This window comes from Ciconia boyciana, chromosome 9, assembly GCF_034638445.1.
Source record: "Ciconia boyciana chromosome 9, ASM3463844v1, whole genome shotgun sequence".
Classification (NCBI taxonomy): Eukaryota; Metazoa; Chordata; class Aves; order Ciconiiformes; family Ciconiidae; genus Ciconia; species Ciconia boyciana.
In genome coordinates, this window is record NC_132942.1 from 22,794,738 (window position 1) to 22,821,382 (window position 26,645).

The 26,645-nt window shown below is 41.8% G+C and overlaps 1 long non-coding RNA gene across 1 annotated transcript; it reads left to right on the plus strand.

Annotated features, from left to right (window-relative positions):
* Window positions 1-1,453: 1,453 nt before the first annotated feature.
* LOC140656659 (uncharacterized) lies at window positions 1,454-25,847 on the plus strand. Its single transcript, XR_012044132.1, has 7 exons — window positions 1,454-1,579; window positions 7,882-7,951; window positions 9,990-10,073; window positions 21,282-21,347; window positions 22,918-23,005; window positions 24,718-24,912; window positions 25,515-25,847. It is a non-coding gene; the product is annotated as an uncharacterized lncRNA (long non-coding RNA).
* Window positions 25,848-26,645: the final 798 nt, after the last annotated feature.

Genomic DNA, 26,645 nt, shown 5'->3' on the forward strand with positions numbered 1-26,645 from the left:
TTTCATTCACATCCACTCACATGATGTGAATGAAAGAAAAGTACTGTGTTCATTCTTGAGAGGGAGACCCTTTCCTGCCTGTAAAGTACTGAAGCTGCTGAGCAAAACAATTACTCCTTTCCACATAAGACATTAAACATCAGCAATTTCCTTTTTCTTATGTCTCACCATTCACAGTAAATATCCTAGGGAGATGTTGGAAATTATGCTCTTCCAATTAAGTTATTTGCACTCCATCTCCATTCAGCAAAAGGCTGCTCAATGCCCAGAGACAAAAAATATCTAATGAATCAATCTTTGTGCATAGAAGAAAGCATTTTTTTTTAAGAATTTACATAAAAACTAGAAACTGATGACCTGTTTGAAAGGAAGATATGGGGGTGGGGTGCTCTATGAGCTTCACTTTCTGAATGATATTGGGCTTTTTTTCTGAGCTATCCAGGACATTTCCAGTAAAAGCAAGCTAAAATTTGCAAATTTTACCCCTGTAGAGAAAAGAAAAGAATATTCTTTGTCTTTCAGACTCAAATAAGCAATTGTAATATCTGACTACAGATATTTTTAATATTTTTCTCTTTATATCCTGATAATCTTTTTCTTCATTCTAGGTTCTCACTCTTATTCATGTTAGTCTGGAGAGCTTTATTAAGTGAGTGAGTTATTGGGAAAAAAGGCAACATTACTTATTTCTCAAGATCTAGAATAAGAGCTTGAATTCTGAATTGCAGGGAGAGTAGGTTCATATCAACTCACTTATGTATAATCAGGAAGTGTAAACATGAATGTGTAAACATGAACGCTACCGATTTCTTCACTGCCTTCATTCAGGTTTCTTGTATCTGGCTTTTTTTTTTTTTCCCTTTATCTGCCATGTTGTCGATACCAGTGACCGAGGATCACTAGCTGGAGAGGATGGCAGGCATCTGCATTTCAAGTTTTCAACTGCCTGTGCTCTTTGAACCATGGTTTCAGTGTTACCAGCATTACTCCAGCCCGTCATCTGTCAGCATGAGATGAGCAGAATGCTGATATTCCAGGGATCTTAGAAACAGTATTTCCCTTTGCTTTGTCAGAGTATGAATGCTCCTTTTGGCCCATGGCTTGCTGTCTTTGGCCAGCAGAATCTCTGAATACCTTAAATCTGATTGTCTCTTGGCTGCTGCTTTTTATTTCTGGACTACGGATATCTGGTCAGGCTGTCTGTGATAGTGTGCTTCCCCTGCCCCCGACCTTTATCTCCTGCAACCCTGCTTAGGTGATAACCACCAGTGTTGATTGTAATGGATGCATTTGGTCACGACAGCTGCATCGGCTCAAAGTGGATTCAGGAGACAGATAACAACACAATAGCCTAGGGCTATTGTGCAATGTGCCCACCGAAGAAACTAAAATCTGTGGTCGGCATGCAAATATGACTATGGGTCAATCATCTTATCCCCCATAAATAGTGAGCAGCCCAAGAGCCCTTTGAGCTCTCCTGCACAGCAGCGGGCTGCACGCCAGGATCTCCCCTTGAGCAGGGATGCCTCTCAAGGTTACTTCTCAAGGCTGAGAGATTCCTTGCCGCAACAGATCCTCAGTAAGTGACTAACAGCATGCTAAACTTTTAAATCTTAGCTAAGTGATATAAAGGATTGATTGCACATATATAATCCTTCAGACATAAACCGTTGACGAAGTCTGGGGCTAGGACTGCATCTAGCCGCACCCAGACTCCTCTCTGAGAAGGAGTTTAGAAAGCAAGGGGATCCTTTTCCGAACCTCATGACTCAATGGGAGGGTCTCCCTGACAGTTTTGTCTGACCCTGTCCTCTATGCAGTAAATAATCAAGTGTGCCTTGCCATCAAATCTTGTTAAAACACTGTTGCATTGAACTTTGCTAACTCCCTATTCTATATCAATAAACTATATTTTTACTTCTCTCTTATGAGTGAAGTGCACTCTCACTCCATTCGTGACACTGTCCCATGTTTTTGAGGCATGCTAGAATAGGAAAAGATCCAAACTTTTTCTTCTCTGATCACATATGGGAAGTGAAATTTAACAGCACCTTGCTGGAGCACATTGCATCGTGTCAAAAAGTAGAGAATCTTGTTTGCAGCTTGTGAAGAGGTTTTTTTCATCCTTCAATGTAAAAAATGCTATAGAAATGTCACGTTACACTGAATACATACTGAGAATTTGGCTAATATAATGTGATTATAGTCAGAATTAGCACACCAAAAATTCTGTGCCCCAGTGGGAAAGACTATTAGTATAATAACAACTAGGAGGTCCACGAGGAGCAGAGCAAAACCACAGTTTCTTGCTTGTATTCCTGGCATCTTTAGGAGACAGAGAGGTAGCTGCTGTGAATGAGAGGAAAATGTCTAAGAGGTGGGCTGATAGCAGCATTTTCTGAGCTGCTGAAAGGATGCCTGCAGGATCCACACTCTCTACCCACTATGACTTGCCAGACCACGCAAGTGATCTGAGGTGGTGGGAGCTTGCAAAGTGTGTGTGGAGAGTTTGAGATATTAACCCTTGGAGTCAAAGGATTAAGGGGATGATGCAGTTCATTTTGAACATCCCGTCTGGAAGAAGTCCGGTGATTCACTGTGTGGGAGAACACGAAGAAGAGACAAGACAGGCAGCTTGCACTGTCTGACAGTTGAGTGGCTCTGTAGTTCTGAGAATGTCCTGTCACAGTGTATCCTCAAATCTGACAGCTTGTCTCTTTCAGGCATGGGCTACTCTTTGATCCTATAAAGTTTATCTTGGTTTTCATGAAACACCCGTGTAAGTGGTCAGCAATATATCTCATTGCCAGTAAGTCAGCAGTGTGCAAGTGTCATCAGCTAAATATCCAGGAATGTTATATTCAAAATTGACAAAAACCCCTGAGATATTTTAAAAGCAAATGTATTTTCTCTGGACTTTGTGGCTTGTACTCAGTGGCAGACTTTATCACACAAACCCAGGTGTAGATTTTTGGCAGAGTTTTAACCTCTTCTAGGAGAGACTGCCTATCTTTTGATTTTCTCATTTTCTTGTAATCCTGTATTTACAAGCAGAGATAGTAAAATAACAGAAAAGCACATTCAGTGGGGAAGGTTTGGCAAACCCAGAGTAGTCTCATTGAGATGAGTGATGGTTTTAGACCTTATTTTCAAAATATGGAGTTCAAAAATCTATTTCCTTCTCACAGAATTTCAGGGTCAAATATCTCCATGGCATAAATAGATGTAAATCCACTACAGAAAGTGCAGTTATATCCGTTCACCAATGATGATTTTTTTTTTGTTGATAGTGTCTTTTAATATTACAATTACCAGTCCGTAAAGAGATTGAAGACTTCTTTGATTGGTGCTTCAATGCAAATGCTTTGCTTTTCTTCTGAGTAATGGTCTCCATCCTGGAGCCTCTGAGTGCATTAAGTAATGTGGCTAACATTTTAGCTTTTCCCTTGTGTCCTTTCTGACACTTGTATGCAGTACAGAGTTGTTTATCTGTTTTGTCTCTAAATACCCATGCTGCTATGGCTTTCTAGTAGAGATGTCAGACTGGATGATAGTTGTTTTTACTTCAGGTAAAACATGATTAGGTTTGTCATTCCTAACAAGCTCATTCCACAGACCAAGGCTCAGCTCTGCAACAGTTCTTAGATGCCCAACTCTGTTAGGAGGTAATTATCAATGCGACATGAGGTACCAAAGAGGGACTTCACAGTTCTGTAGGTATGGCTTATTGGTTTCCTGTACAGATGAGCTTTGTTCACATGGTAGAAAATTTTGTTCCAAACAGAACCACGTGAAGGAGATGAAAATCTCAACCAGGTGAGACCTGCTGGTGTGTCTCAGCAGAGGCAGTTCGGGCCAATGTCAGAATGGCTGGTGAACTGGGATGCACCTGGGAACTTCTTGGTCCACACAGCAGATTTTTGCCCCTTTTCCACAAAAGGTGGAAACACAGAGATGGTTAGCATATCTGAAATGTTAATGATGTGAAATGCGTGAGTCAAACCATGAAGATAAAGGTCTAATGCAATAGCTTAAAATTGCAGCAGGTTGTTTATAACATCCTTTGCATTCAAGCCTACTTTGGCTTTAAACATTAGGAATAATTTTATTCCGGAGCATTGTACTGGGTCTGGCTGGGATGGAGTTAACTTTCTTCATAGCAGCCTGTATGGTGCTCTGCTTTGCATCTGTGGCTAAAACAGTGTTGATAATGCACTAGTGTTTCGGCTATTGCTGAATAGTGCTTGCACAGTGGCAAGACTTTCTCTGCTCCCTCCTCCAGGGAGTAGGCTGGGGGTGGGCAAGAGATGATGAAGGGACATGGCTGGAACAGCTGACCAAAGGGATATTCCATACCATATGATATTGTGCTCAGTAATAAAAGCTCAGGAAAATGAGGTGGAAGGGGGTACAGTTGTGGTCGTGGCATTTGTCTTCTCAAGCAATGGTTACGCATGCTGAGACCCTGCTTCCCAGGCAGTGACCGGACATCTGCCTGCCAATGGGAAGTAGTGAATTAATTTCTCTTTTTGCTTTTGCTTCCCCTATTAAACTTGATCCATGAGTCTTTTCACCTTCCTTTTATTTTCTCCACATCCTGCAGGAAAGGGGAGTGAGCGAGAGGCTGGGTGGGTGTTTGGCTGCTGGCTGAGGTCAACCCATCACAAGCACTAGAAAATAGACACTTAGCTCCTGTTCCTAATAAACATTGTTCCACTTGTTTCCCTGCATGAGGTTACATTTTTATTGCAGAATGTTCCTCTACTTTTAAATTTTCCCTTGCAGTTTCCTTCCAAATAATTAGGTGAGGAGGTGATGGCATCATCACAGTTCGCTCTGACTGTCCACACCAAAACAGTTAGCTATTTCTGCAAAGCTGATTAGGAATGACACCCTTAAAACTATTGAATTTAAATTAGCATTTAGGTTTCAGAGTTCACGTCTCATGGAAACCCAGCTTCCTGAGATGTCAAAGAGATGGTATTGATTCCCTTCCCTAATACAGCAGGCTGGTGCAAAAATATTTAAAGAGCCACTCCTGGACTACACAGACAACTCTACAGGAGCACTTTAAAACTGTAGATTCATATAGGTTCTCTGCCCAGCTTTTTCATCTGATGCCAGTGCAAGCTACCTCATCCACAGAAGGTTCCTTACAAGAGAGGTCTGACCTCCCCAGGAGGATGGCTTAGCAGCTGGCTGTGAATATGATTTATCTTATTTGCAGTCTCATCATTTCACTGTGTCAGTTCTAGGTAACCTCTTCTAAGCCTTGCAGCAGCCTGACTGATGATCCCCAAAGAAGTTTTAATTTGCCACTGCTGCCAGCAAGTTCAGCCTAGCCCAGCCTCTGAGCACACGTACCAACGGTGTCTTCACACCAGTGTACAATACAGTTATTTCTTGATGTTTTATGATTTCCTTCTTGTCAGCTTCTCTTTTGCTTGCACTTCCTGCAGTTTTTATAGAAAGGTATTAAAAAAAGGTGGGTGAACTGATTCCTTGTTAATTGTGCTTGCTCTGTATAATAGTGGGTATTTCTAACAGAATCCATCCTTTTAATCTGATTCTTTTTCACATATACAGGAAAAGAAAATGCCTTTAAGACATCATGTATTTGTAAAGAACATTAATAATGCAGTGAGGTAGATCAGCGTCATACGTTCATTTGAAGATTAGGGTCTAAATTTAGATTTGTTCCCCAATGAGAAGGGGTTTGTGGCCTCAGTTTCTATAGCTGTTTCAATCCAAAACTACCACAGCAGTCAGCGCAATGAGAAGGCTTTGATTTGGAGCTTGGGACTGAACGATATATTAGAAGCTAGACCTCCAGCCTTTAGTAGGAATGCATGGCAGAAATTCCTTGCATGCCTGACTTTGGTTTCTGTCCAGCCCTTCTGTTGAGCTCTCGATTTCACCAAATTCCCCTTGATTTATGGCATGTTACTCATAAGGCCAAGTTGTCCCTGGATAATGTAATAACATACCATTCGTGTCCTGCATAGGTTTGTGGTGCTGAAAGCATAGGCTTGGTGTTGCAGCCTCTTAACTTGCTTTCACTGTAACATTCCCTGCTGTGATGGTCTGTAGAGTGAAAGTCATAACTGCGGGTGGGAGGTTTGTTTTGGGCTAGAAGTGTTACCCTGATTTACCATCAGTCCAGCAGTACAATGGCAACATGTCCCAGAACTGATGTGATTGTCACTGTAGAAGAGCTGCCATACTATCTTTAACACTCAAAACTACAAAGCATTTAAAAGTATATGGGCAGACTTGCTAAGTCACTCTTGTGTAGCTTATGAGCGAGTTTTATGCAGCATGCAATGCATAAGGGGTCAATTCTTGAAAGCATTCTGTCTTTCTATATTAAGTGTAATAATCTCTGGCCCTTGTATATGTGTGTAGCCTCCATCAGGGAATATGGTAATGAGTTTGCATACCAAAGAGATATTAAATCCCAATTCCCCTTCAGTAATGTATAATGTCAACAGAAGCCTTTGATGAATGCAGCTTCTTCTTAATTAGATGCTTGAGCAGGAGATTATTAATCCATTTATCTCAAATTCTAATTGTACCATGAATTCCATGCTGTTTTATGCCTAAGTTTATGATCATAGTTATCTTCCTAGAACCTTTAAAGAGTTATACTCATAAATTAATGTATTTCTGGAAACTTGAATTGTTGTATTCTTATTTGTATTACTTTCCTCAATATGTGTGTGTGTAAATATTCTGAAAGCCTCACTCCATCAGCCAGGGATATCTTGCAACATAACAATTCAGCAATTGCAGCTATATGCCATTTCCATGGTAGTGATATTTGACCTTTAAAAAAGTGGATTTTGGCACCAGTAAAGGGAACCGGCTGATTATCGTGGCAAAAGCTGATCTTTATGTACCAGAATTGCTGAGTGGGCATGATTTGGGGACCTGCCAGCTTTCAAATGCATGTTAAAACCATAAGCTTAGGTTGTGATACTAATGTATATTTACTAATGATCCTATAGATCTAAAAATCAGTCCTAGGAGATTCAGGGCAAGCCAATCCATCTTCTAAAAGAGCATGTAGTTCCCTGGATGACACACATTTGCCTGGATACATTTGCCTGGATTTGAAAATATCCTCATAGCAGGCAGAAGCTTTTTTTCCTTTGAACACACTGAATTGGCCTACTTGGCAATTCATGGTGTGTACTGCCATGGCTCCATCTGCTGAAACAACTCATAAATCACTTGCAACTTCAGAAAGTTGCAGCTAATGGGATTCTTTCTCCTATCTGTGCTATTAATGCCCTCTGTGTTTCTATGTCTAGAGTGGGCTACTTAAGAATAGACTAAGAACATATTGCAGTTTCTTTGTCTGTATGTGTGCCCACAGAACAGAGGGATGAGATCAACAGGCACATGGCTGACATTCAGTCAAGTGGAATAATAAATGATAGTGAATTAAGTCACTTTCTCAGAGTGTCCCTGTTTTTATATGGGCTGTTGTGTAGGGCTTGCTGTGTGCAAGCAAAGATTTAATGGCACCATCTAAACTGTACAGTGATATCTGGGAAGAGAGAAAGGTATTAGAGTGAGGGGTTTTCTTCTGATGTGTTCTATGGTTTAACTATCTATACTGGCTGCTATTAAAAGTACAAACAAACGCTACCACAGTTACTTCCTATTCTAAATACAGTGGCAGATGACAGCTATTCTGGCACCTATGGGCTCACGCGTTGCCAAATGATTGCTTTTCAGTGGAGTTACTGATGTCCTAGCTGATAACATATCCCAGTTGTCCTTTCCAGTGCAGACTGTGTTTCTCATTAAGGTCCCTGTATCTCACTGCTCAACAAATTCAGACTGGGATGAGGCTGACTGCTCTCATCCTTTCAGTTCTAGGAGGACCCTTCATGGTGGACACTGAATCTATGTTGACATGCAACTGGGCTGAGTTTAGTTCCAGGTATGTATAAAATAAAATTATATTTGCACAGCTGAGTGTCATTGCATCTCATTTTAGACAAGAGAATAATTTGTAGATGTCTATTTTGGATGCATCTGGCAGGCTGTATAAACAGAGATATCTGCTATCTGATTGGCAAACATAGAGGAGTTTCTTGCACTGTCTGCACTTGGGAAGCTACAATAACTTGGTGTGTTAGCTCCTGCTTCATTTAATTTTTTTTCTCCTCTTTCTCTTAGTTGGAGGGCTGCTGACCTTGTTTGTTTATCTTATCATTACCCTGAAACTGTTCTACTACTACCGGGTGAATCAATGGCATAGGGAGGGGAGTACCAAGTCTATTAGAGGAACTGTCAGGACACAAAGTCAGCAGATCTCAGAACCCTTCTGTCAGTGTGACTGGCAGCAGACATTAAAAATTATGATCTGTTTATGCATGGGCTGAGCTCAGAACTGGGATTTCTGCACCCTACAGTTTTCTGAACCCCTCCCAGTTCTGCCAAGGATGTAGTTTGTGACTCAGAGAAAGTCAGTTCTCTCCTTTTCAGTTTCGCTATCAGTAGAGAGAGCCTTTGGGCCATGTAGACATCTCTTGCCTCACCAATACTGGAAGGATTCATTAACTTGTACATGTCAAGGCATAAATTGCTATGCAGGGCTAGTCCATGCATCAGTCCATCAAAGGGAGGTTTTACGATTGACTTTGAGGGGAGGAGGACAGTGGTCCAAATGCCTACAAATGGACAAACCCCACAAAGATGGGGCAAGTTAATGCATAAATTCCTTCCCCTCTCTCCTCCAAACCTCTCTGTTTGCTTTTCTTATTAACTTTAATAATATTCCTGCTCAGTCTTCAGGTTCAGTTTTCTCCTGAGCATTGTTTGTTCCCGCCATTCTTTCTGGCAGACCTCTTCCGCTTGAAAAAGGCACTTTGATTCATTCTGTGCTCTTGTCTTGGAACTAATAAGACTCATCCTATCTGGTGAGTCAAAGTTCCTCTGCATCTCTGCCTTGTGGACTGAGTGAAGCAGAGGCTCCGCGGAAGACAGACATGGGATCATATAAGTAAAGATTGGGTAAAGTGTATGCACAATGTGCCTAATTCAAGCTGGATAACTAATTCAGTGTAAAAACTTGCCTTTTTTGCCATGGAGGTGTAGCCTTAATGGGGAATAATGGCTAAATTTATTTCAGTTCTTCTCTGCCTTTGACAAATTTGAAAGCAGTGTTAAGCTGATGCTGAGCTTTTTTTTGAATATCACACTGCATGCTTATTCTTAGTCAAAGTCTTATTTATTCTGCTTTTTAACCTTTCTCCTCTGCTCTTCTTAGAACATATGAATCTTTTTTAAAGTAGTACACAATCTTGCAAGAAAATCCTGCTTTCTGGTTATACTACTAGTATTTTGTGAGGCACATCATAATCTCAAAGGGGAGATTTTTCATGACAGGATCTCCTTTTAAATTAGACCAAGAATGACAGTGTCAGATCCAGGCTTCCCATGTTGTCTGCGTGTGGCACTAAGGAAGTCATTTATGCCAGAAGCCAAAGAGGTACCTAAGTGCCTAACTCACAGCTGACACCCTAGAGACAAGAGGAAGTGATGCTGAGGAGGAACTCATAGTCAAATGCCAAAACACAATTAAACACAATTAAGAATTTGTGCAGTAGTTTGGCTGTTCCTCTGTGCCCTCTTTGTAAGAAGAGGACAGCAGCGTTTTTAAGAAGGTGAGTTAACTCCCAGGTGAGTTAAAAAGGTACACCAGTTAGAGACTGTGGGTGCTTGGAGTCTGGGGTGGTGGAAGCGCCTATTGAATCCCAGAAGACAGAGGGAAGGGATCCCTCACCCAGTTTGCTGGAGACTGCCCAAGAATCAAAGCAAAAGCAGAAGGGGATAAAATATTCATGCTGATGCCATCACCTTGACTTCATGAGAAGTTGACTGGTGCAGTATCAGCCATTCGTGGTTACGTAACATCATTTGTGGCCTCCGATTCACCTGATCCCTATGATCCCTTTTATGCTTTTTGTTCACAGCAGAGCATTCCAGCCATCGCTCCAGGAAGAATGAAAGAGGACAGTCAGAGCAGATCATGTACCCAGTGAACCTGAAAGTAAAAGGTAACTAACTATTCGTCCTTTTACAGTGGTTACCTCTTCTCTGTCACCAGAGTAGGATTTTTTTTACAAACACTACATCAAGTTGCTGAGATAGGCTAGCAAGTGGGTAGTTTCTGCTTCCGCCAAAGGAACAACTATTGCTTTCATAATCTCTTACATGTGACATTATTTCTTCAAAATCAAACCTTTGTTGGAAATTACTGTTTTTAGAAGTGACCTAAGATTACCATCTTCAAGCTTGATGTTGTATATTTGACAGCACTTCAGGTGTAAGAAGTACTGCTGTTTCCTCCTGTCTGGTCTTTTTTGTGTGTATGTGTCTTTCACTAGGCAATGGAGGCATAGAAAAAAATTTTCAAATGGAAAGCATTTTTATAAAATCACAAGTGTTGGTGGCTAGTGAGTATTCCAGGGCACATGAAGTTCCTGGAAACATTTTCAAACATGTTTTTGTATCATCCATTTTTTATGGCTGATAAAATTAATTTGTATCTTTGAAAAATTCCTTCACTTGGACTCCTTGGGTGTTGTGGAGCGTCTTGTGTTATGAAAGTCAGGGTATTAGTTTAGGTTCCTAAATGATAGTCTAACATTAGATATCTGTTTATTAAAAATCCCCGAACTCTTCATCATGAGTTTCACGTGTGATGCATGTCTCACAGTCCTGCAAGTCAACAAGCAAGCCAGTCCATTTTGTAGAGGACTAGTAATAGTGCCTGCACACTGTACAGCTGTGCAAGAGTGCTCTTCGATCTACCGGTGCAGAGATAAAACCTGCTAAGAGGATGTGTTTGCCTTAGAAGCTCTCTTCAATGGGTTCCCAGTTCCCTTCTCATTTATGAGAGTTGAGCTCTGTGTCTGCTAAATTCCACTGAACAAACACTACGTCAGCTTTTTAGCATGAGACTTTGGGGTGCTATACCCTTACACATCGCAAAACATTTTGTACTAAACATGACAAGGCAGCAGTCGGGCAGTCCAATTTACAAATGCAGTGAATTTTACCTGCCATGCAGTGCAATTTGGGCTTATGAGGCTCTTTCAGTTTTGTCCTTAGATCAAGGTTATAAATTTGATGAGTGCATGGGCACCTAGGATATGCAAAAATAGAGAACAAATTCTTCACTGCCCCACCCTATCAAGAACATTCTCATTGACTTCAACAAGCCAGCAATCACCCTATGTCAATACAGTGTAGATGATACTATTTTTTCTATCCACGTCATTCAGTGGCACCCCATCAGTGTTGCGGTCCTGCACTTGGCATCATCTGCATCTCATTCTGTTTACATTATTAGTTCTGAAGGGAAGCTTGAAGTCCCTGTTCTTCTTTTTACATGAGGTTAACTTATGGTAGGGATTTAGTGATGTGCTGGTCATGGTTCTGTGCAGTCACAGGAGGATGTACATGCCCCATGGGCTGGGAATGGTCTTCATAAAGCCCGAAGCTCTGCTTAAGATTGGTATATCTATGGGGGTTTCAGCAACACAGTGACTCTCATCTATTTCCCAGCTACAGCTAGTGAAACCACAACAAGGTATGCACTGATACAGCTCCCAGAAGTCCACAGAACAAGCTGGGGTCTGAATGTTAGAGCAGATTCGTTTTTCACTAGACTTTACACAAGAAAATGGTGTGGTATTTCTCTTCTTTCCTCTCAAACTTGCAGTACTTTCTGCTAGCGCCCACACTTTGCTACCACCTGAATTTCCCAAGAAATTCATGCTACAGACACAGCTATATCATTAAGAGGCTCCTGGAAGTGGTAAGAAAATGACACTGGATTTAAACCTGGCAACTTCTGAGACTCTCCTTGGACAGTAACACTTCTTGTATTAAGCCATGAGATTCATACCAAGGTTCACATCGCTCCCTTGGATGCTGATGTTACAATTGTGTGTCAAACATTGCCATATCACACAGGCATAGTTCTCCTGATGTTTGACAAAAAGCGGAAAGCTATTTCTGATATTACAAAACTATTTTCTTAACTCTGCAGGGCCCTGGAGGAGTAAACAAATGTCCTACAGACTGTATGCTGCTAAAATCTCTAAAAATGCTAGCAATCACCAGAGCTGTCTGCGGTTGCTTTCCTTGTGTCTAAGTCTAAGGTGATGCAATTACGCTGTGAAATAATGACAATTTCAGACATCACACAGTGGTATTTTGCTAATCATGGGAATTTCACCCAGTCCTTTCTAATCCCTCTCCCCTTTTTTAGGATATTTGAATGGAAGTTACTATTTGATCATTGTGGATTAACCTTTAAAGGGGCTCATGAAGGATCTGGCAATTTCATAGAGGTGATGTGAAGTGTGTGGGACTCTTTCACCTCCTGCCAATGAACCAGACCAAATTAAGCCCCCTAGTCTAGCAGCTCATCACAGATGCATTGGCCCAGCCAGGCAAGGCAGGGCCTGACAAGGCCATTGTCAGTGCAGGCAATGTGCATGGTGAATGCTCTGAAACACTGACAGTGAGAAGAGTCTTGTGTTAGAGTGAGTAATGTGCTGGGACACATGCCAGTCTCTGAGACCTTCATGGGATGGCTGCAGCATAACCAATTTCAGTGTCAGTTAATTACACTTGAAGACACTGTGGTGGTTGTGGTATCTAAATACAAAATAGATGGAGATATGGAAGGATGCCTGAGGACATGGTGGCTTTAGTGGGAGGGAATCAATGAAGGGCTTTGAAGTCTCTTCTTGTTTGCTTTGCAGATATTTCTCTTTCATCTTATGCTGCTGCAATTTCAACAGGTATTGGTTTTTCATTTAGCGTTAAAACCCAGGGATTCAGTTGTCACATATAACAAGGACTGCTGGGATGCAGTTCTTAGCATCTAGCATTATAGGAAAGTTATGGCTGACCTACACCACTTTATTCTCCTAACCACCTCTGCAACTACTTTAATGCTTATGTACTGCAGAAATGGCTCACTTTATCATGTCTGTACTTATCCTCATCTCTTTAAACACAGCAGCTACCCCACAGATGACGATTCCAGTGCCTACTCAATGTAAAGAAAGGAAAGGGAAGACACTGGGATCAGGGGTGCTGCCTGTCTCATTTTATGGCCTGCTAGATGACCCTTTGCATCTCTGGGTCTAAGTTTTCTCTTCTCTGTGAAAGGCTGTAACTTTTTAAGGAACTTCGGGATCTGCAGAAGAAAAGCTGTGTAGCTACATTAATACAAATAATTCTTTCCTGTGCTTCCCATGGCAGTCTCCCAGCAACTGTCACCTGGCTTGTCCAGGATCCTCTGCAGAATTTCTCCGGAATCCTTTCTGCCAGCAGCGTGGGCAGCTGAAAATAGTAAAGGAGTTATTTGTTCAAAGATTTTTAGGGGCATAAAGTATATTTTTCATGCCAGTATAAGCATGATATAGTTCTCATAAAGCCCTCACTGTAATAAAGCACTTAAAATAGCTATCCCTGCAAGCTGTTCACCTCAGCTGGCAGCCTTTTTCACACAACAGGATATGCTGTGGATGCTCTTCTCTGTTAATACATCCCAACAGAACTTTTTTGTGCCTTTCTGTCCCAGGTAGAGAAGGCTGGAGGACTTTGTCCTGCTACCATTGGCCTGTCCTGCTTACACAAGGGGGTTTCAATGGTGAAGGCTTTACAGCCATCCTCAGTGCTAAGGGAAAGAGCCACCCATGGGTTTTCTGCTGGCTGTTTGCCAGTGCCAGCATCTCATCAGTCTGTATGGGCTCATATGCAGCAGAGGCTGCAGCTGTGTTTTCTCATGATAGCAGACACAAAATAATGAGTCACTTTACAGGGCCTTCCAATCAAAACGGTGTGTACCTTAATTGCTCTCTATTTTTTCTTTCAGTGGATTTTACCAAACATACATGAATCAGTGAAGCTTATAAATGTAAGCAAATAATGCCAGTTTATTTTCTTTAAGCATATTCTACTTCATATCATTGCTAGAGGTAATGTTCTAGTCTGTTTTACTTATTTCTGCAGGACATAGAGTTTGCCTTGCTTACGGAATACATCTTGAAATTAGCAGTAAGGTCAATCTACATGCTTTTTGTTGAACAGCTAGTCTGATGCATGTTTGTTACAGAGTTCACCTTGCAACATAAAACAAAGGACGTCAGGGAATGCAAGCATGTTAGTTCTGTTCCCTTCTAAATACTGTCAAATACCATTCATTGCCCTTCATGGTAGCATTACTGAAATGCCTTCATACAAAATACCAATATCAAAACCAGTGGATATAATGGAGTCTCTGCTTAGTGTCTCTTGTGAGAATCATTACTTTGGGTAGGCTGTTTAATCAGTTTTGTTGGGGGGGTGAATAAAAAGGGCTTGAGGAGGTATCAGTAGGCTTTTTTGGAGAAGAATATTTTATAGTATTTCTTAAAATCTGCCCTGGAACTTAATTCCCTAGCTGGAGAGTATTTAATTTCCAACTCTTCCCTGGCTTCTTTTTGGGCTGTGGTCTCCTGGAAGTGTAACTCTTTGGTGGGTTGGGGATCAAAATGCGATATCTGATACAGCAGTATTGTATGCATCGTGATGATCCTAAGGAACAAGACTTTAAACTGCCCTGTATAAGCTGGTCAGTGGTAGGCTGTACTGGCTGGAGCACATGCCCTGCACTCACAGACAGCTTCATGCAGTGACTTTTGGTGACACAGCTAGGAAGAGAGGAATGCACAGAGTCTCGGCTGAGAAGCAGAAACAGCATTTCTTAGAGCTGGAGAGAAAATTCCAGCATTATTTAGCAGCCATGTCCCTTCTCCAAACACTTGTGCAGGAAGAACTATCCCATCCCTGAGGGAACTGTGTATGTTATTTTATTCTTCCCTGTTTTTAGTCTACCCACTTCAGTCATGTCATTTTCCCTGTGCAAAGCCTCTCAGCAGTTCCCCAGCTGCTGGCACCATTCTCCATGGGTCTGCAACCATTAAAAGGTAATTTATGAACAAAGCTGCTGCTCAGGAGGAGTAAGGGATCTTCTGCTGCTGCACCTCTAAGCCCTAGTGACCTTTATGGCAGTTGATTGCCCTCCCAGTCATTTGTAGTATTTTAAGTGGACTTGGGCCCAGACTCAAAAACTAATTTAATCTCCGAACTTCCTGCTGAAATTAATGGGCTCTAACATTCATATTGACTTTAGTGGGATTTATCTCTTGTGATTCATTCATTGCTCTTCTCTAGATCTGAGCCTTTTCCTTTCTATCCAACATGTATAGGGAATGAGCATAGCTCTGCCATCTCTGCTTGTTGCACAGTGCTCTTTGCACACCCTTCAGATTGTTAAATTCCATGATATTTGTGAAAGAGTGTTAATAGCTAGGATTCTGCTCGGGACCTAGCTTTGAAGGCATATAGGATGGCATTCAGACTGCATGCTCTGTGAGGCTGCCAGACACTGACTTCTTATGTGGCAGCTTCCCTGGATAAGCCTCCACCTCCTGCTGTCCCCATCGCAACATGAACCACTAGTCACTGGGAGGACTAATTTATAGGTGGCCTAGATAGAGCCCTTACATGTTTGTCCAGACTCTTAATGTATTTCCAGCTTTTACACCCAGATGTGAAGATAGAAATAACTGGCACTGAAGGTTTGCAGTTTGCCTTGAAGAGCTGTAGATCTTCAATGAACAAGTCTTGTTAATCTTGGGGAAGCAGCTGCCACCATTGGCTTGTATGTTTTTACCCCACTACCTTGTACACCACTGTCGAGACAAGAGAATTGATTTGTGTTTGTGTGCCCTAATGTGCAGAAGAGATTCAAAGGAGCTGAGATTCTCAGTATACGTATATTTTCACAGCTAGGTTTCATGTGACTTCCTTTGCTGCTGCCTGCCTTTCAAGCTGTGCTTGTACAATGAATCATAAGGCCAACAAAATCCAGACCTTTCATTGTATGAAAGTTGAGCCAGGTGCTGCTGGCTGCTGTATCCATCAATGAGTTTTCTGAGAGCATAGTCGATGATGTCAGGCAAAAGAAGTGAGAGGACCTTATTTGACATTTATGTTTCTCTTACAGCATCCACCCAAGTGCATGTTTACTTTAACAGCGCAAAGTGGGTCTTGACATTGCACCCTGCTGTGTTTATTTATTTTCCTTGCCCCAACACAATGCTTCAGCATGCTCCAGAGTAGATTATGATAGGAAAGATATTTAATCCTCTCTTTTCTGAGGGCTGTGAGGAGAGGCTTTTACCATTTGTTGCTTTCTTGAACTATTAGTGTTACAGTGAGGGTCTAGCAGATATTTTCTGTCTGCATTTTACCCAGCTTTTTCCTTAGCTCTAGATCAGTTTCTTGCTTTACTCTGCCTGAGACATGCAGCAGAGTATCCTGCCCAGCCCTGCAAAGGGCAACACCCCAGTGTTGCAGGTTGAATTTATTGGCATTTTCCACTTGTCTGAAGGATTCTCCTGCTCCCAGGTTTCTGCTGAAAAACTAGGTGGTGTTTGTCACTCTTCTAATCATGGCAAGTTTTCAGTATCTCTCCTTGTTTGCTTCCTTGCAGTTTTGCAGGGTTTAACCTTTTAATTACATCTTTAGCTTTTTTTGTTTGTGCCAGGATATCACAGGATCTAACGATGGCTGTTAAAGTCAGTTTCCAAACTGGTATTTTGTCATGGCATTAGTCTCTCATGCCTTAGAACATGCGCCTTGTGTTAAAAGCGCCCTTTCTGTCCCTCTGCCTTTTTTTTTTTTTTTTTTTTTCTGGGGGGGGGCAATGCTAAGATCTTTCCCTGTTTAGCCCAGGAGCAGAAAATTGCAAAACACTTCAGTGTATTCTTAGGAGATAGCAGGCATATCAACGCAGTGAGGTGCAGACAATGACATGCCTGCCCAACGATGCCCAAAGCCTGCTGGACGTGCACCGGTTCCAGTTAATCCTGCATTACACAGTGCTGAGCTCAAGCTAATGTCACCTCTTGGCTCAGACTGGCTCTAACTTCAGAGTTTGCCCTGCTTTGGGTAGGACACTGAGCCCAGGGATCTCCAAATTATTCCATGATTCACTGCCACGGTTACATGGCTGCATGACTCCCAGACAGAAGGTGGCTTGTGTACATGCTCAGATCATTATCTGAGCATGGGCAGTCTCTCAAAAGAAGGTTCAAAAAATCACCCAGGCAATTCCTGTCCGATCCAGAGATTTGTCAGGGGAATGACTGTGAATTCCCTGGAAGCCTGAGTTTAAAGCCCAAAGGCCCAATACATCCATTTGCTTTTCCTGTGAAACCATTTATAAAAAGGGTTTTGTACTATTTCTTATGTTCCCCTGCTTGTATCATCCATACTGGTATACAAGTAGTATCTTTAGTCTTGTACAACAATGTTCATGCTAGGAGAGTAATATTGGTATAGTTCATGATAATTAAAGTGTTACAGATTTTGTATGCAGGCAAGGTTCAGGTTGATAATACTCACTGAAGGTAATGCTGTGTTTAATGCACTAGCATTTCTGTACTTGAGGTCCTGGGTAGATGTGTTTGCCATTATCCAGTTCACTTAATGAGGGCTTTTCTACTTAAAATAACAAATTGCACACACATTTGCCATGACCACAGGGCGGCCCTCCTCGTTCATGCCTGGAGACGGGGGCTGAGGAACATGAGCAGAGAGCAAAGCTATCTTAGTTAGCCTTGTTCCCTTAAGTGCTCTCTGTTTCTCATGCTTTCAATTCCAAAATTATCTCATTATACACCATAGACCCATATAGCTTTGCAGTTTACTCTTAGTACCTTGCCCTCTATTGGTCTGTGAACTTATTTATCTCTGAACCATTTTTATTTGTCATCTTTTATATTAATGTCACATTTAAAAGCTTCTTGTGGTGCTTGGCCTGCAAATGGCTACTTTAAATCAAACCGAGGTAAATCTCTCTGTAAGAACAGTTGCTCTGGAAAGGGCACATTTATATTAGATTATATTCAAACTGTGCTGAAGGAGTAGAATTGAACCAAGCGGGAAAGATAATTTTTATTGCCTGTTTCTCCTATAAGTGGCAAATCATTTTATCTGGCTCATTTTTTTTAATTGGTAATTTCACTCCTGCTTCAATTGCCTTGCAGAATTGCTGCAATTTGGAGACTGGCAATTTTACCTAGACTGGTGGTAAGGTGTCTTTCACCTCTTGCAAAAAGAGTGCGCTGCTGCTTCGTTTGGAATAAGACTACTAGGTGATGTGTTTTAGGTTTGTTAAGAACTGTAAATCAGTTTTCAAACAAGAACACTGATTAGCTGGTACAGGTCTAATTTGACCTCTACCAGATCTCTAGCATGACTAAATGCTGTCTTAGGATTTAACAAGTCAGGTTCAGTGGGTAATACATGTTTGGCAAAAGCAAGATAAGGCTTTCAGAAAACAAAATCATACACCTTGTGTATCTCACATTTAGTATTGTCATTTACATTGTTGTGGAGAAGACAGTAACCATTAGTGACAGGGTGACAATGACTTCATACCTATTGTGGTATAAATGACTGCAACTAATATACATTTTTTCACATTAGGAGTGATCATTAACGTTTGCTTTCACTATTGTTTCTTCAGAAGCAGACACTTGATTTACTCAAGTAAGGTATGGACAAGATCCAAAAATATCAAATCCTTACCTGTTTTAGCAGGTCTATAATCCTGCACCTAATACTATTTTAGCCTCTGTTTCTCGTTTCCATTAGCATCCCCATACAAGGAGATGGATCTGTGAAAAAAGGTACCAGAAGACTTTAAATGAAGTTTATGTTTTTAGCCTTTGCTGCATTTTCTGTAATGTGAGCTCCTTTTCCAGTGCAATTGGCTAAGAAAAGCTAGACATCTTGGTATCACTAACAGATGATGAGGAGTCAGCAGTTAAATAAAAATTATTCCAACTATTGATTCCTTAACTAGAGCTGAAGTCATTCAGAAGCCTGCTGTCATTGGGAAAAAACACTTCTGATGATAGATAGAAAGTTTAAAAAAAAATGACACAACACTTTCTCAAAAATTCATTTTGGTTACCCTTGTTGTCTGTTTGATTTTGAAATCTTTATTTAATTTTCAAATGAACGGTTGTATCATCTTTAGGGGTAGCTGAATTTATTATACTTTTATACTTTAGCCAGTAAAACACCATTAATATATGGTAATACTATTTGCACATATACGTATAGACATATATTATGTATTTATACATTCTTTAGATACATATTTACCATATATATCACTAATTATTCTATTGGAAAAAAATACATTAAAAAGTTAAATGTTGATGGCACAGAAGTTATAATGTGGGTTTCCACAGAGAACAGGAACATGTATTGACCTAAAAGGGGAACAGGATCTGCAATGCATTAAAGGAATGGGGGTTGACCTGATATATCTGTATATATATATATATACATATATATATATATATGGATATTTATGTAAGACACGGTGTTAATAAAGTTGATTTTGATCTCTCAAGTCGTGTCACATGAGTCAAGAATACAGACCTTTGCTTTCCAACATCATTAAAAAATTGTAAAATGCATTCGGACTTGTTAATACTTAATGTTGATATTGTAGTATTACTTTATATGAAAAATAAAAATCAACTACACATGCAGCAGGTGATACGTCAGGGCAGGGTACATGTCAGACCTGCCCCACTGTGGTACAGGGCATGGTACGGGGCAGACACAGGAAGGGAAACCCTGTGCCAAGGCAGCACTGGTCAGTGGGATGCTGCACAGCACATTTTAGGCTGTGTCATTGTTGTTCTCTCATTTTCCAAGGTACAGTGAGGAGCTTTGTGTCCTTGCCATATCCTCTAAGCCAAAAAAGATATCAAGTGTTAGAGTGTCTGCTCTCCGGGGATGTTTGCTAATAAAGCACCCTCCAGCTGGCTGCCAATGACTGATTTTTAAAAATAACCAAAACATAGGAGGTTACAGAATCCATTAACCCCAGGATGTGTTATTATCCCTAGAACAACAAACATTTTTATGAGCCAAATTACAACTTTGACAACAATATATTTCAGAAAATAATGACTTTTCTGAAATATATTTCAGAAAATAATGAACTTCTGATGTCTAATTCTTAACCATTTTTAAGTTTTCAAAAAGTACTAATTTTTTTTCCCCCTACTGAAACATGGCTCCAGAGCTGGGGCTTTAAGGAAGCCAGTAAATATTGCAAGATGAAAACATGCCACGGTCTTCTAAATCCTGACTATTAATTATTAAGGTCTTCTAAATCCTGACTATTAATTATTAAGGCAGTATAAATTAAGTGTAAGTTTCTGATACAGACACAGCATCTAAGAGAACTGCAAGATTACAGTCCCCAGAGTATAATCAGGAGGTGCTTTGTTTGGATGCTTCATCCTCTTTCACCCCTGAAAGCGTTGTCAGGAAGATGAAACTTTTATATTCTGGCAGAGTCAATGACAAGGCAACATGTGCTGGTACCTCTCATCTAGCAGACATTTGTCACCTTGACTGACCAACCATTCTGGTTCTCTCAGACTGCCACAGCTTTAAAAGGGAAACTGGGACTGGTGCCATTTAAATTACAGACTCTGAAACCTTCAGCCCGATGTTGCGCTCTGTAGCAATGGCACTGAACATGCATCACAGGTCAGGTGCACTGTCAGGCAGGTGCGGAGGCTGCAGCAGAGAGGCATTTTCTTTTGTCCTCCTGGGAAATACCTACAGCTAGCAGCTAATCTCCATAACACTTTCCAGCACATGATTTTGCTGAAATCTAAAGCTGCCAGTTTTTAGGGGCTTTCTGGTACCTGGTACCCAGGACTTCATTCATGCTTTCATAAGTAAGCCTGATATACCTTCACGGCTGACATGGGCCAAAAATTATTTATCAGCTTTAAGTCAGGTGATTTACCACATCAACATTGTAGCTGTTATCTTGTGTTTGAGGTCATGGTCTCTAAACTCTAAATCTGAAAAAATATGGGATACTGCTGTAGGAACACTGACATTCAAATCGGCATGGTTTGCAACAAACAACAACTGTTGCCTTCATTTCTGGCTTCAAGGGTGGCCGGGAATCCACGATGCTTACAGAAAGATTTTCAGCTGTGCTGTGACAACCAGCCCACGTGCAATTTGGTTTTTGATGCACCTTTACCTCACCCCTGGGGAAGGATGTCCATCCAGTAGGATGCGTGCGTGTTTTCTCTGGAGCTATGTAGTGAAGCCTGGTTTTACTCCTCCTCTTCTTGCAGAAACGCAGACTCACTCTTGCAGTTGTGGTCCAGGTGGAATACCCCAGCCCACAGATGGCTAGACAGGTATGACAGTGGCTTCTGCACACTCCAGTTAATGTGCTCTGTGTTTGAAAGATGAAATACTGCCTCTGGGAAATCAATAACACTAATCATAATCATCATCTTTTTTGAAGGATTAACTTGCTGTGAGTATGTCTGTCTGTCTCCTGTATGGCTCTGAAAGTTTGGATGGCTTGAAAATTAACTTGGAGGCATTGTAATTAAACCTTGACATTTGAAGTAATTAATGAGCAAGCTTTACATTTTAGCATAGTCTCAAAGGAACAGCAGGATGCTGACAGAAATTAAATAACTTTGTTAATTTAAAAGCATAAAAGTTTCTGTAAGCATGTAGTTTGTACTGCTGGGAACAAGTTCTTCAGAAATAGCACTGTAGCCCCAGTAATCTAAATCTCAGCCCTTCTCTAAGGAAGGATCGAAGAGGGGAGTCCCACTGCAGGAAACTGAGGGCAGGAGTTACTATTCCCCATCAGGGAATACATCTTACATCACCAGCTCTGCTCCTTCACCCCAAAATCTTGGGAAGGTCCAGGAAGCCCTGGCTATGAGCATCTTCAGGAGCTGTCTAGGAAGGAGGCAGATTCCAAACCACTGCTTAATATTTCAGCTGGAAACTGGATCTTACTTACATCTATAAATAGCCAGAATGTTTCTTTCCATCAGTGCCTCTGGGGGTCTGTTCATCATCACATGCAGATTCAGAAAGGTAAAGAATGATCATGTGTTTTAGCCCAAAAGACTCCAGGAGAGAGACACTGTCACCTGTTACCCAGTGACAGCCAGCAAGTGGGTACACAAGTCAGGATTGCTGCCGTTTTACTGCTTGAGCAGTGTTGAAAAGGCAGCAGTGTAAATACCAAGCCTTTTAAGTGATCAGGACTGGCAGCATCTGTGATACTCTGATGACAACTCACCCCCTACAAAGTCACAAACATTTTGTGGAGGACCCTTGTGTCAATCTCTTGGTGATAAGAGCTTTTGCTGAGTTTAAAAAAGTAGTTCATAAAATCAGGTTCCTGAGGCCAATAAATCAGAAGCCAAATAAATGGCCTCAGATATTTTTATGGCATCCAATAAGTACTCAGCACTCATGAAAACCAGAAGCAAGTTGCTTGTTTTCAGTGCCTTCAGTATGGACAGAGAGCCTAACTTAAGAAGTCAATTTTTTAAGTTCTCTTCCTCCTGTATTAATAGATTTATGATGTGTACAGAGGAAAAGAGGCAAAGGAGGGGTTAAAACAGATCCTGTATTGAAGCACACAGGTCTGGGCAGCATGTGAAGGTTTAGACTTCATTTCAGCAGCAGTTCAGAGCAGCCTCCTCCCTAGGTCCATCACTCAATGCCGAGGTCTTAGAAATGAACCATGTTTCTACAAGTCACCTAAGCTGTTGTGGAAGATGCTCCCCTCACTCATTTGTGTGTGCCTTTGGAGCAACTCCTTCGGCTTTGGTGGGCTGATTGATATAAACCACATTACCTTGCTCTGTGTGATTAATCCTGATGTTAATGACTAGCAGTGTACTGGGAACAATTTATCAAGCTTCTTCACCTTTTTTTGTGCTCTGTAAACAGACACATCTACAAGCTCTTACTGCATCACAGTTATGATAAGTGGCAGGCCCGGCCGGCTGCATTCCTTCTCTTGGCGTGTTTCTGCAAGGTAGGTCACAGTAGCAGCTGTCCTGGCCATAGTCATGACCTCTCATTCACGTAAACTCATAGCTTTACATGAAGCAGCTAAGATTTTGAGATTTGCTTTAGTTGCCTACAGATCCCAACCTAAGCTGGGTGCCATGTGCTGAAACTGACATCTAGACCAAAGGAATAAGGTTTGGGGTTGCGAGTTAGCTAACAAATGGTTTTAAATACTGATGTGAGTTCTAGTGAGAGGAGTCACATTGCAAAATAACACTCGAGCTTCACAAACTGATTAGATTAGCACTCCAGCATCCTTGCATTAGCAGTCCTGAGTGGCCAGGTCCACACTGCATTAGTAGCTTGAGCGCTTGCAGTTCTTCGCCTTCCACCCATGCTGACAATCTGCTAGCTTGGATTCAAAGTAAGCTTTGGATTAAACTAGAAATGTCAGTGGTTAGAGGAGAGACCTTTAGCTGACCTTTGAAGAAAATTTTTAGTTTCCCAGGACCTAGGAAACAGTGGCTGGGAAACAGTGTGGGGTCAGTTAAAAGGTACGTATGCCTGGAGGAAAGTGGAGGAAAGTGGCACTGCAGCAGTTCAGCAAATGTGAATAGGCTGTGCCACACTCTGCCTCCCACTGCAAAGGATCTGGTACCCAACAGGCAGAGTTGTTTGTAAAAGTATCTGTGCACTGCATTGTGGCCCTGGCCAGCTTTCTGTCACAGGCCTGTATGACCCTGTTCTGCAGTGCAAACCATTGCATTAGTCATTGGATGCTCTATCAGTCATTCATGTCTTCAGGCATCCTGCAGCTTTGCAGGTGGTAGAACAGCCCAGTTCCCACAGAGATTAGGGATATGTCACACAAGAAAATTTAGGGAGCTCTCATATCCTCACATCAATGAGGCAGGATAGCTGGATGTAGGAAGAAACTGGAAGAGCCATCAGTCTGCGTGGTATCTCCTCCTCCTAGGACAGAAGAATTTGTAGCACAGATTACACCATCACTAAACCAAGAACATTGCTTTGTGACTTCCAGCTATTGCTCTGGGGAAGCCCTGGGAAGCCACTGGTGCCCCAATGCAAGGCAGGGACTGGAGTGTTAAGGAGACTTCTCTTTGTATACTGCTGATCCTTGCTGTTCAGACCAAAGTGATGGGACCATCAGAAAAACAGATGAACAAAGCTGGAAAAATCATACTTGGGACAGACATCCTGGCTGGCCAGCTCGGTTTAGCTGCACTTGATGGGAACAGTGCCATAGACTGCTGGCCTGGCAGAAGCTGTGAATCTCAAGGCTTTCTTTCCCCTTTTTAATTCATTTTAACTTAGGTTTCACTACTATATGAAGAAAAATCTGTCAATGAAATCCCACTAGTATTGGGTCTTTCATGCTCGCTCAACTATGCCTCACCTGCTATTGTACAGAGCCAATACAAGACATAATCACACAGGACAATGCATGTCAGACTCTTGATCTTGTCTTTTGCACTATCTAATTGCTATCTCACTGAAGATGTTCCAGTTTGGGATGTTTACTGCTATGCTATCTCAGGTATGGGAAGATTGACATTAAAATGAGGAATCTGCCAGCAAACATAAATCTATCAGGGCACTGATCACAGAGCTCTTGCTACTGTTATTTTAATGATATTTAACAATTAAAGCACAAAGATGGTAGTTTTAGGCTGGTAGTTAAAATTGTTGATTTTGATTTTCTGACATGAATAAAAGAGGCAAGACTGCAAAGGATTGGTTTCAGGACGGAGTGCTCTGTGGCAGTGTAATTCCTGCTGTGTCACGAAGAGCATCCTTCATTTCTGTCACAAAAACCAGCCAAGCATCCAGCATCACCTGTTTGTAAGTCCATCAGGAAGGCACCTCCTCATTCTCTGGAGGCTTTGCCTAACGTCTAGAGCCACTGGAGAGGTAAGAAAACATAAATCAGATCTTTGAGCCATTTATACCTGAACTTCCAGTCTCAGAGAGTTCTCACTGAGGGTGAGAAGGGTTTTGTAAGCAGCCCAATGAGGGTGGACTAGGTCACTCGATCTGCAATGAGCCTTCCCGCTAATTTGAAGGCTTTTGAGCGTTGCCTGGGGGCAGATTTCCTCAGTGTAATGATCTGTCAAACAGCAATGATTTCTGAGTGCAAAACCTGTGGCCATCTATAATCCTTCCCATCTAATCTCTTCCAGCCTTTAAAAATAATTTCAAACTCTTTCCATTCCCACGATGCCTGCAAATTTGGGAGCTCTTGGCTCTGTGGGAAGGGACCCTTTCTTTCTCCTTTCTGTGCTAGCCTGGTAAGATTTTAATGGGGTTTTTAACTGTTTTATTATGAAGCACACAGACACAGAGCCCTTTGGCAAGGGCATCCTTTAGAAATAAATTGAGTCATCATCCTTATAACAGAAAAGCTAATTCAGGATGGATCTGTCCTCCAGTTAAGGGCATGCACATCCCTTAGAGAATGGTATTACCAACTGACCAGACTTCTGCTAGTAACTGCTGTTTGCTTTTCCTGACAGAGCTCACTGTCCTACCTGTGGAAATGGCTTTTAGATGACTGCTACAGTAACATGCTCACGTGGGATCAGCCTGGTCCTGGGCCCTCCTCTAATGGTGCTGGTGTACTTCCAGGACTACTACATGATCCACTGCTAGAAGGACTCAGCTTGGAGACCATTTGTCCTCTGACCTGCCCAGAACTTAGTTGCCCTCTACTTTCTGCCCTCCTTTCTACACAAAACATAGCTGGCAATACAACCCCAGGTTTGAAGTACCCTTATCCTTAGTATGGAAGAATCTTTCAAGGCTGTAAAACTCCCATCTGGCTACAGAGAGAAAAATAAAGAATTGCAAGTTGGTGTCTGTCCATAGTGAAGGTGAGGGAGTCGAGCAGAGTTGAGAGCTGCAAGGATCTGTGTCTTGATCACTTCTCATGTGTAAGTGGCTGAAGAGTGGCTGATACCTGACCTGGCGTAAAGCCTCCCAGTGAAACATTAGCCCACTGACACGTGTAAGCAAATTTGAGTCAGCAAGGTGGGTCTATCCTGGATCATCTCTTTGCACCATTGTTATAACATTGAACAAAGGCCTCCTCAGCCAATTCCTCTTCTGCCTTGGCTTTCTTAATACCTTCCCTCTCTTTTTATTTGCTGTCCTCTGTTCTTATTGGGAAGGAGGGATTTCATGTGGAACAGGACTGGAAGGGATTTTAAGGGTCCACTGATTCCAGTGCCCTTCAAAAGGTATTGAGCCAATTCACAAAATGTCTCTTGGGTCACTTTGTGCCCTCTCCATCACCAGGCTGCTCCATGCAAACTCCGGCCAAATGGCTCCACTGTGCTGCTACAGCCATGCACCGGGGCACCGTGGGTCATGCCAGGGAACAGTGCCCTGCCACAGCTGCTGCAGGCAACACCCTCAATGGTGTCCATGTGTGCTTTGATAAAAAAGCAAGGTTCCCATCCAGAGATATATTCAAGCCATGGAGCTGGCTAAGTAAGTCATGCAGCAGATCTCTTGTGCAATAGCTCTACTTGCCTGGAGTAATTCACTACTGACTGCACAGTCCCAGGCCACCTTCTCTGAGGACAGCAAACACCATCGTCTCTGGGTGTTAGATGGGTTTGCTCATGTGTGCTTGCTATCTGCTG